This window comes from Pan paniscus, chromosome 12 (assembly GCF_029289425.2).
Source record: "Pan paniscus chromosome 12, NHGRI_mPanPan1-v2.0_pri, whole genome shotgun sequence".
NCBI classification, from domain to species: domain Eukaryota; kingdom Metazoa; phylum Chordata; class Mammalia; order Primates; family Hominidae; genus Pan; species Pan paniscus.
Genome location: NC_073261.2, coordinates 71,809,235 through 71,819,187, shown reverse-complemented (window position 1 = coordinate 71,819,187; position 9,953 = coordinate 71,809,235). Strand labels below are relative to the sequence as shown.

At 41.1% G+C, this 9,953-nt stretch overlaps 1 long non-coding RNA gene across 1 annotated transcript in view; it reads right to left on the bottom strand.

The window, feature by feature from the left end:
• Nucleotides 1-7,632: 7,632 nt before the first annotated feature.
• Nucleotides 7,633-9,953, bottom strand: part of LOC134728652 (uncharacterized) — a 39,284-nt gene continuing 36,963 nt past the window's right edge. The window contains exon 4 of the long non-coding RNA XR_010109276.1: nucleotides 7,633-8,786. This is a non-coding gene — a long non-coding RNA (uncharacterized LOC134728652). The remainder of the gene's footprint in view (nucleotides 8,787-9,953) is intronic.

Sequence of the window (9,953 nt, the reverse complement as noted above, 5' to 3'; positions counted from 1 at the left end):
ACATGGTGAAACCCAGTCTCTACTAAAAATACAAAAATTAGCCAGGTGTGGTGGTGGCGCATGTCTGCAATCCCAGCTAGGGATTGCAGAGGCTGAGGCAGGAGAACCTCTTGAACCCAAGAGGTGGAGGTTGCAGTGAGCCAAGATCATGCCATTGCACTCCAGCCTGGGCGACAGAGCTAGACTCCATCTCAAATAATAATAATAATAATTCTATAACTCACCATGATATAGAATCAGTGGGAGCCCTGATCTTGTTTTCCTCTAATTAGATGGTCCCATTGGCAGGGGTGATAGAAGACAGTGACAGATCGTCTGGCGTTAGATTCTCATAAGGAGCGCACAATCCTGATCCCTCTCATGTGCAGTTCACAGTAGGGTTTGCGCTCCTATGAGGCTGTAATGCCACCATGAATCTGACAGGAGGCAGAGCTCAGATGGTAGGTATATGCAAACTATGGGGAACAGCTGTACTTCGCTTGCTTGTCCGCTGCTCACCTTCTGCTGTGTGGCCTGGGGGTTGGGGACCCCTCTAATAGAGGTTTGATCATGTTAAAATGATAATTATTTGAATGTTTTTTCTAGGATTGATGTTCTCTTCCTTTCAAGTATCATAGGCCAATCTTTACTCATTTTGTTTATTTGAAAGGTTATTGATTTCTAAGTAAGTCTGGGAAACATTTACCAAGCATACAAAGGGGAAAGGCTTGTTGCTGCAGTGTTAATGCAAGCACTGGTAGTTATTTGAACAGCTCTTTGAGAAAATTTAATAAAGTGTAAATCTCTGGAAATCTGGGTTGCCATGACAGTGTAGGACCTATTTAGGATATTTTACAAAGAGAAATGATCTTAAAATCGTCTATATTTAAAATAAATATGTTAAAAGGCAAATACTGGTGAGATTGTGAAATTAGTGATTACTGCAATCCTATCCAAATATGACCCCTCATGTTTTGCGACAGTTGAAAATAAATTTATAATTTTATAACTTACAAATTTATAATCTTCTCTGAATAAATCTGAGTAAAGAGAAGGTTGTTCCTGTGTAACAATGAGAATTTTACTGGGATCCAAAGTACATACTATTTAGGTAGGAAGAAGCACTATGTTTTAGAGTTAGATTACTCTGCTGCAATACAGCTCCTACCATCTGTGTGGCATTTCACAATTGTTTTTGAGCACCTGCTATGGCTTAGGTGCCATGCTGGTTACTAATGGTTTAAAGATGAACAGAATAGGCTGGGCACGGTGGCTTAGGCATGTAATCCCAGACTTTGGGAGGCTGAGGCGGGCAGATCACTTGAGCCCAGGAGACCAGCCTAGGCAGCATGGCGAAACCCTGGCTCTACAGAAGATACAAAAATTAGCCAGGCATGGTGGTGTGTGCCAGTGGTTCCAGCTACCAGGGAGGCTGAGGCCCTGGAGGCAGAGGTTACAGTGAGCCAACACTGCACCACTGCACTCCAGCCTGGGCAACGGAGTGAATCCCTGTCTCAAAACAAGCAAGCAAACAAAAAAGAAACCACACTAGAACAGAACAAAGAGGATGCTGGCCCTTGCAGAGCTTGTGGTGGTGGGGGGAGGTATATGTGTCTCACATATCACTTAGTATAGTGTTGGTTTTCAGTGCAGTTTTACATATTTGTTTCATTTCATTCCCTTCCAGGTAATTGAGATATGCATTTCCACTTGATAGATTTGCAGAGGATTTTGGCATTGGGTTGCTCTAGGAGAAGTCAGATTACACATAAAAAGTGCTTTATTGCTCCTGTGTTGTTCAGGCACATATGATACTAACTTATGAAATTTCACAACGAATAGGGCAGTGAAATGCCAAACTCACTGAAATTCAGGACTGGTATTTTGGCAGCAGCACCATTAGAACTATACTCTAATGTAATTTAAAACTATTTGGAAGTAAATGTAAGACCAAATTGTTATTTGTGGTGGCTTAGAAACCCCACATTAGCCATAAGACCATGGTGCTAGGTCTGTATTGAGTTAATAGTTTCTATTTTTAAAAATAATTTAGTCAACCAGAAGACATCAGTTAATTTCAATTTTTTAATAGCTCTTCTCTGTATGTGGAACAGAAACAAGGATGGCCTTGAACTGCCATGTATATGAGAATAGCTGTGTATTTATTTGGTAGGACTTAAAAAATATTTTAGTTGGTTCAAGTTAGGTGATTTCGAGGTTTGTAAATGAACATTGGAAAAATTAACTTTTCTCTCTAGATCTGTCTACTTTCAACATTCAGCTGATTTTTCAAAATATTAGGACTTACAAAATTATATTTAGATTTTAGAGAGTATTATATGTAAGCGGAGAAGAAGTAAGTTACTTTAAAATTTTAATGTACGAGTAGTAAAGAAGGATAAATTTCTATGCAGCAGATAAAGAATTTTCTTCTCAGGGACTCAAATAATAAATCCATTTGTAATATCACTGTTCCTTGTGCAGTTTGCTCTGTAAAATGGAGGAAGGTGAGAGGGGTGCCATGTTTCTGTCTCATACTGTTTTTTGTTATAGAGTGTATTCATGGTTATACTGTATAATAATGATAATAAGTTCTTAAACCATGGTGATGAGATCTATTTGGCAGAATGTTTTAAAATAAACAGTGTATTTACCACGAGTGAAATCTTTAAAAACAATTAATTTCCATTATAGTAAGGGTGAATTTTGCTCCTTCAAAGAGTATAGAGCCTGGTTGAATTTGCCCATTAAGAAAAAAAAATGTGTCTATTGGACTGTGTTGTTTGTAAAGCTAGAATCACCTTCCAGTGGCGTTTTCCATCCTTACAGGAAAGAGGTTTCTCTCTGAATATTGAGAATGGAGGTTCATAATGGGCATTTTAGCGTTTGAATGTTGTAGGAAGAAGATGGCTAAATCTTCACTGCTCCCCTAAAGTACACACGTTAGTTCTGGTGGGGAGTAGCCACTCTGAGATTTTATATCAGAGACATAATGAATGGGACCCATGATATGTGAAATTCTGATTCTTTAGTACAGAGAAATGTGCTCTTCATCTTTCTGTCTTCTGAGGCTTTTTTCAAGTGTTCGAAACTGCCGTTGCAAAACTCTAACTGAGACAGTGGAAGAGATCTGTACTAACCAACTCCATCTTGCTTCTAACCTCCAGGCAGTCCTTGCTCTTTCCTGGGCTTAGGCCAAACTAACTTTGAGAGGGACTTAGTTTGTAGTTTAAAACAAAGATGATAACAAAACCCCCTTCTTGCCTGGGGACTAGATTGCTTTTGTAGGACTAGCAAATTAACCACAACATTAGAAAATATGGTTTAGGAGTCATGCTGCTGGAGGCTGCAAGATTCTAAACCTCCCCAAATGGTTCCTGGGAATAACATCACTATTGCAAAACCTAAGATGAGTGCTTGTGACATTTTGCAGACCCTGTCCTCGATGGATCATTTGGCACCACCCAGATGGATAAACTGGCTTATCTGGTCTTGTGGCCCCCACCCAGGACTGACTCAGTGCAAGAGGACAGCTTCAACTCTGTATTCATCTCCACCCCTACCAATCAGAACTGCCAACTCAGTGGACCCCTACCCAGCAAATTGTCCTTAAAAACTCCAGTCCCCAAATTCTTGGGGAGACTGTTTTAAGTAATAACAAAACTCTGGTCTGCTGCACAGCCAGCTCTGTGTGAATAACTTTATTGCAATTCCCCTGTCTTGATAAATAGGCTCTGTCTAGACAGTGGGTGAGGTGAAACTGTTGGGTGGTTACATCTTCATTAAAGGAGATGAGCATTTTTTTCTTTAGCTTGGATAGTGTTTTTCATCATTTTTTTCATTATTCCCATCCCTTATCAGGAATTTTTTAGATTATTTATTTATTTATTTATTTTTGTGACAGGGTCTTGCTCTGTTCCCCAGGCTGTAGTGCTTTGGCATGATCACAGCTTACTGCAGCCTTGGCCTCCCAGGCTCAAGTGATCCTCCCATTTGAAGATGAGTGGCTGGGACTACAGGCATGTGTCACCACACTTGACTAATTTTTAATTTTTTTGTAGAGATGGGCTCACTTTGTTGCCCAGGCTGGTCTCGAACTCATGGCCTCAAATGATCCTCCTGCCTGGGCTTCCCAAAGCACTGGGATTACAGATGTGAGCCCCCTCGCCCAGTGTGACCTTTTTTTTCCTCCTAATTGCCCACCCATGAAATTTTCATGCCATAGATACATTATATATCTATGCTCATATGAAAAAGAATACAATTTTTTGCCTCATCCCCAAAATGAATTTTCATTCCTTGTGGGGGCAATATCACCCCCATTGTGTATGTACAAGGAGACCTGGCTGGGTGGGTAACTGGCCTAGGCGTAATTAGACTTTGATGCAGGTCATTCATTTCCTTATTTATTTAAGAACCTTGAGTCTTTTTGATATTTTTCTGACATAGACCACTATTAAAGGGTTCTTGCCTTACAGGGTAGGCCAATTTGTTCATTTAAAGCATGGGCTTTGGAGTCATACCCACTTGGTTCAAGTCCTCTTGGTTTCTTCATTTTTTTCCTGTGCCACCACCAGCAAAACTTTAGTTTATTCACCTGTAAAATAGGGCTAATAATAGTATCTACTTCAAAAGGTTGCTGAGGAGGATGGAATGAGAAAGCAAATAAAGCACCACACCCCAGAAAGAGTAAGCCATCCTCCCAAAATGTAATTTTTAGCTGTGTTAGGGTTTAGAGTCATCACCTCTGCATTTTAAAGATTAGGTTGTGTTCTTATGGTACAAGATTCAATAGTGATGAAGATATTATGATAAAAGCATCATAGCTGTGTGACTTGATTGAGTTGTTTAACTCTTGGGGCCCCAGTTTCCATATTTTTGTTAATTATGATTGAAAATACAAAATAAATTGACTGAAACGTCAAATATGGTAGTAATCCTAATAAATGCAAATGGATTATGCTTGCCGACTAAATGACAGAGGCTTTTGGGTTAGATTGAAACAAAGAGAGGCATACCTAAGACAAAGTGACTCTAGAAGTGTGAACTCAAAATGTCTGAGACAGGTCTCAGTCAATTTAGAAAGTTTATTTTGTCAAGGTTAGGGACACACCAGTGACGTAGCCTCAGGAGGTCCTGATAACATGTGCCCAAGGTGGTCAGGGTACAGCTTGCTTTTATAGATTTTAGGGAGACACAATACATCCATCAGTACATGTAAGATTTACATTGGTTTGACCTGGAAGGGCAGGATAGGGGCAGCCTTCCAGGTCATAGGTAGATTTAAACTTTTTCTGACGGCAATTGGTCGAAAGAGTCATTATCAGTAGAAAGGAATGTCTGGCTTATGATAAGGGGTTGTGGAGACCTAGGTTTTATCATGTAGATGAGGCCTCCAAGTAGCAGGCTTCAGAGAGAATAGAGTTTGAGTATTTCTTATCCCACTTAAGGTCTGAGTTGATGTTAATGCTGGAGGGGGATAGTGAGGCATGTCCATCCTCCCCTTTTCCATCATGGCCTGAAAGAGATTTTCAGGCAACTCCGGGATGCCCTTGGCCAAGAGGGCCCATTCAGATGGTTGAGGGCCTTAGAATTTTATTTTTAGTTTACAGAAGGTTTGAAATAATGGGATAGAAAAATACATACCAGGCAAATATTACTGTCAATCAGAATAGAGTTCATATGTTAATAGAGATACAACAATATTTCATAATATTAACAGCTCATCTGGAAGATAAAATAATTAATGATCTTGTAACATACTCAGGGAATGAGAAAGAAAATCTGATAATCATAGTGGGAAATATTACTATACTCTGTCACTGATAAATAAAAGTTAGTACAGCTATAGATTATTTGAAGTCCAAAATACTTTATTAACAAGAGTTTAGTAATTTAATAATTATTAATAGGTCTCAGAGAACCTTTCCCTCTCAGGATGATCTGATTTTGTGAATTTTGGCTGAACTGTATACAGCTCTATCGTGCCTTTTTTTTTTTTTTCTTTTGAGACAGAGTCTCGCTCTGCCACCCAGGCTGGAGTGTAGTAGCGCTATCTCAGCTCACTGCAACCTCCATCACCCGGGTTCAAGCAATTCTCCTGTCTCAGCCTCCTGAGTAGCTGGGATTATAGGCGCCCGCCACCACGCCCAGCTAATTTTTGTATTTTTAGTAGAGACAGGGTTTCACCATGTTAGCCAGGCTGGTCTCGAACTCCTGAACTCATGATCCGCCCGCCTCAGCCTCCCAAAGTGCTGGGATTACAGGCATGAGCCACTGTGCCTGGTATTGTTTTTTTTTTTTTTAAACAGTGGATGTGTTTCTGTAAAGCTGCAGTACACTGGATTGTTTTAAAAGTGAAGGCTACTTTAATAACGGACATTATATGCTTGTGACTTTTCTTGTGTTGTTAATTATCATGCCGTGACTTTTCATGTGTGTCTTTATATTTATGAGCAGAGAACTCTGAATGTTTGGGATGCAATCTCGGTCCTTTTTTGGCACTAGCCCCATGTACCTGAGTAATAATAGGTCAGACAGGTTATTAAGAAACAGTGGTTTCTTGCATGTTCTCACTCATAGGTGGGAATTGAACAGTGAGAACACTTGGACACAGGGCGGGGAACATCACACACCGGGGCCTGTCATGGGGTGGGTAGATGGGGGAGGGATAGCATTAGGAGAAATGCCTAAAGTAAATGACGGGGTAATGGGTGCAGCAAACCAACACGGCACACGTATATATATGTAACAAACCTGCACATTGTGCACTTGTCCACTAGAACCTAAAGTATAATTTTAAAAAAAAAACAGTGGTTTCTTGTAGATACTCCTTTTTGGCAACTGAACAGTTGAGATAGTTGAAGCAAAATTCTCAGACACACAATTTGCAGTTTGGTGCCTTCAGAGTCCTTAGAAGGCCTTTTTAAAGATAGCATACCAGCATCCAGTGTACACTTTTTCAAGTCTTTTATGAATAAAGTGGGAGTGTTTTAAGTGTTTGCAGAACATTTGGGTCTCTGAATTCTGCCAAAGTAATTGTTACATAGTTTTCTTCCTTGAAAAGGACTGGCAAACATTGGTCACCTTCTTCATTTTATTTAATTTATTTGAGCCTTTTAAGATTGGGTATTAAGGAAGTGTGTGTATATGGGTGTGTGCATATGTGTAGTGCCAATGAAAATTCCATGTATTCTCTATTTGTTGCTTTACTCTCTGAAATCTGAGTAGTTCAGACAAAAAATAATTTTTTTACAAGGGTAAAAACTAAATTAAAAAGGGAAATCTAAATTTTATTATGTGTATGGAGAGGCACCTTATAAAATATTCACTCTTTCATTAGCAGCCTATTTTTAAAAATGTGACTTCCTTGAAAGCAGAGTGTCTACCACATCTATCTAAATCAGAGGAGTATATGTTTCAGGTGTTGTGACTGATGGAGATAGTACCAGAGTGGCAGCTCCAATTGACTTTGCCCCTGTGCTCTCACCTCCCAGTCCTCCCTCTGCCACCTGTCCAGGCAGCCCATTTAGAAACAAATAATTAGCAAGCACTTAATGTTACCAGGCACCCTGCTAGGAGTTATAAAGACAGAATGATGGGATCATGACCTCAAGAGGCCATGGCTTATTGATGGTAAGTAAATAGAAGGTTTGTAATTATGAAGCAGTCTTTTAATGATAGGTCAGCGGTGCATAAGGTGTCAGAGGGAGTGCATGTGGGCACTGTCTAAGGTTGTCTAATTCAGACCAGGTGGTGGTGGTGGTGAGTGATTTGAGGAGGTTCCTGGATGTAGTGATACCTGAGCTAGGATTTGCAGGAAGAGCAAAGAGCTGTTCCAGGTGATAGGTTTGGAACTGAGACAAGAACATGATTCTTCTCTCTCAGGAGTTGCAAGAGCTTAGGACACGGATAGTGGGACCAGGCTAGAGAGATGGGCAAGGTCCTCATGAAGAATCTCATTTTCTCTCCTAAGGCTTCTTGGCATTATTCTGATGGCATTGGGAGCCATTTGGTAGATTTTAGTTTTTAGGGGGATAAAATAACTGGAATTACATTTTAGCAAGGTCCCTCTGGTAGCACTGTAGGGGAATGGATTAGGGATTACAATGAGAGATGAGGAGCTGGAATGAGAAACTCCTGCTGGAACTAACTCATGAGATTTTCAGGAGGTACGAGTTACCTTAGGGCCACCCTGTGGAGCGAGAGGGAGAAGTGAAAGGTGACTGCGAAGGTTTGTGTCTGGGGCGGCTGGGAGAAGTGGGGATGCCATTCAGCGAGGGAGTGGTGGAGGAGATGCAGGACGTAGAGGTCGGGGCTGTGAGTTCGGTGTTCGACAGGCGGAGTTAGTGATTGTTAGGAGACACCTGCACCTTGCTGTCCAGGGAGCAGCTGTCAGCACCGGGTAACCAGCAAAGACAGAGACGTGGATGATGTCACCAAGGAAGATTTTGTAGAGTAACAGAAGAGGATGCTGGAAAGTAGCCTGGGGATTATTGTTTCTTCATAAAACAAAAACCTGCAAGTTTATCTGATAACCTGTGCGACTTAGATAATAAATGTGGTATCTTGAGAAGTAAGAGAACAGGTAAAGTATTTTCCCTCTGGGCTGTTCCAGGTATTGACTTTACGAACTTTAATCAATATAGAGGAGAACTAAGAGAATACTTAGAAAGCTTGGCATGGTAACATTCCAGTTTCTCTCCTAATGGTTATGACCTGTGGTAGCTCATGCCAGAGCTGTAGAAGCCTCTTTACCTCAAAGGTACAGGATGATAATTTCCACATCCATTTCTGCCTTGATCTACCTGTTAGAAGAAATGAATTTAGTGTCTGCTTATTGAAGCAGAAAATAATAAAGCATCTGGAATTTCTGTGCATCTTATGGAAAATTCCAGTTCATAGGATGTAGGATTAGAGAAGAGTAATTTGAGGGGGAGGATCTTCGCTTTTCTACATATTCCTTTTTATACATACACACACCCACACCCTACCCCATGCCACCCCACCCCCCACCCCACAATAGAGAAGAGCAGGGAAAGTAGATAGGCACTTTCGTATCTTTTTGAAACCTAGTCACAAAGAACATGGGCATTACCCTTGTCACACGCAGGGTATTACTGTTTTTATTCATTCAAAAGTTATTTAACGAGCTCCTACTGTGGTGAGCAAGTCCAGTGGAATCCAGGCCCTTGCTCTGCTATTAGAGGGATGAGGGCCTTTCTCTTCAAGGGGAGATTCCCTTTCCTTGTGTCAGCCTTACATAGTCCTTTCCGGGTTTCCTAATGGTGGAACCACCAGGCAGAGTTCCAAGATGGCCAAGCCTTCCTCCCTTCTCTTCCTAACCTTCCCACAGCCATTTAAGAAGTACAGATGACTTCACAGCCCACGGGAGGCATGGCCAATAGCACCTTGAGAAAACCCAGCCCTTTTTAGATAACTTCCTGGGACACCTGTATGTATGATATAAACTGTCCTCACAGCTGGCCTAGTCCATGTGGAAGTGGGTTAGAGGATGATGATGTTTGTAGCATGCTGGAGTTTGGAGTCTCCATGCCATGGGCACACTCTTCCATACTGTTGCCCTGACTCTGACTTCTTCACCCTCACGTCACTCCCTTGCTGCTGTTGAGTGCCTAGAAGGGACCTTTCCATGATGGCTATGGTGGGAGCGAGGGATGTTTTGCCTTGAAATTGCCTGAAAATAAAATAATGGGTTCTATCACTGTAAATACTCAGCTTTCTTTGGACAAAGGACATTGTCTTTGAACAGATGGAGAATATTGAAGAAAAGAGATGTCTCTACCATCAACTTCTGGACACTTGAGTGAAACAGTTGAATAAAAAGAACTCAGAGCATTGCTTTTTTTTTTTTTTTTTTTTTTGAGACGAGGCTCACTCTGTTGTTTGGGCTGGAGTGCAGTGACACGATCATGGCTCACTGCGGCCTTGACCTGTTGGGCTCAAGTGATCCT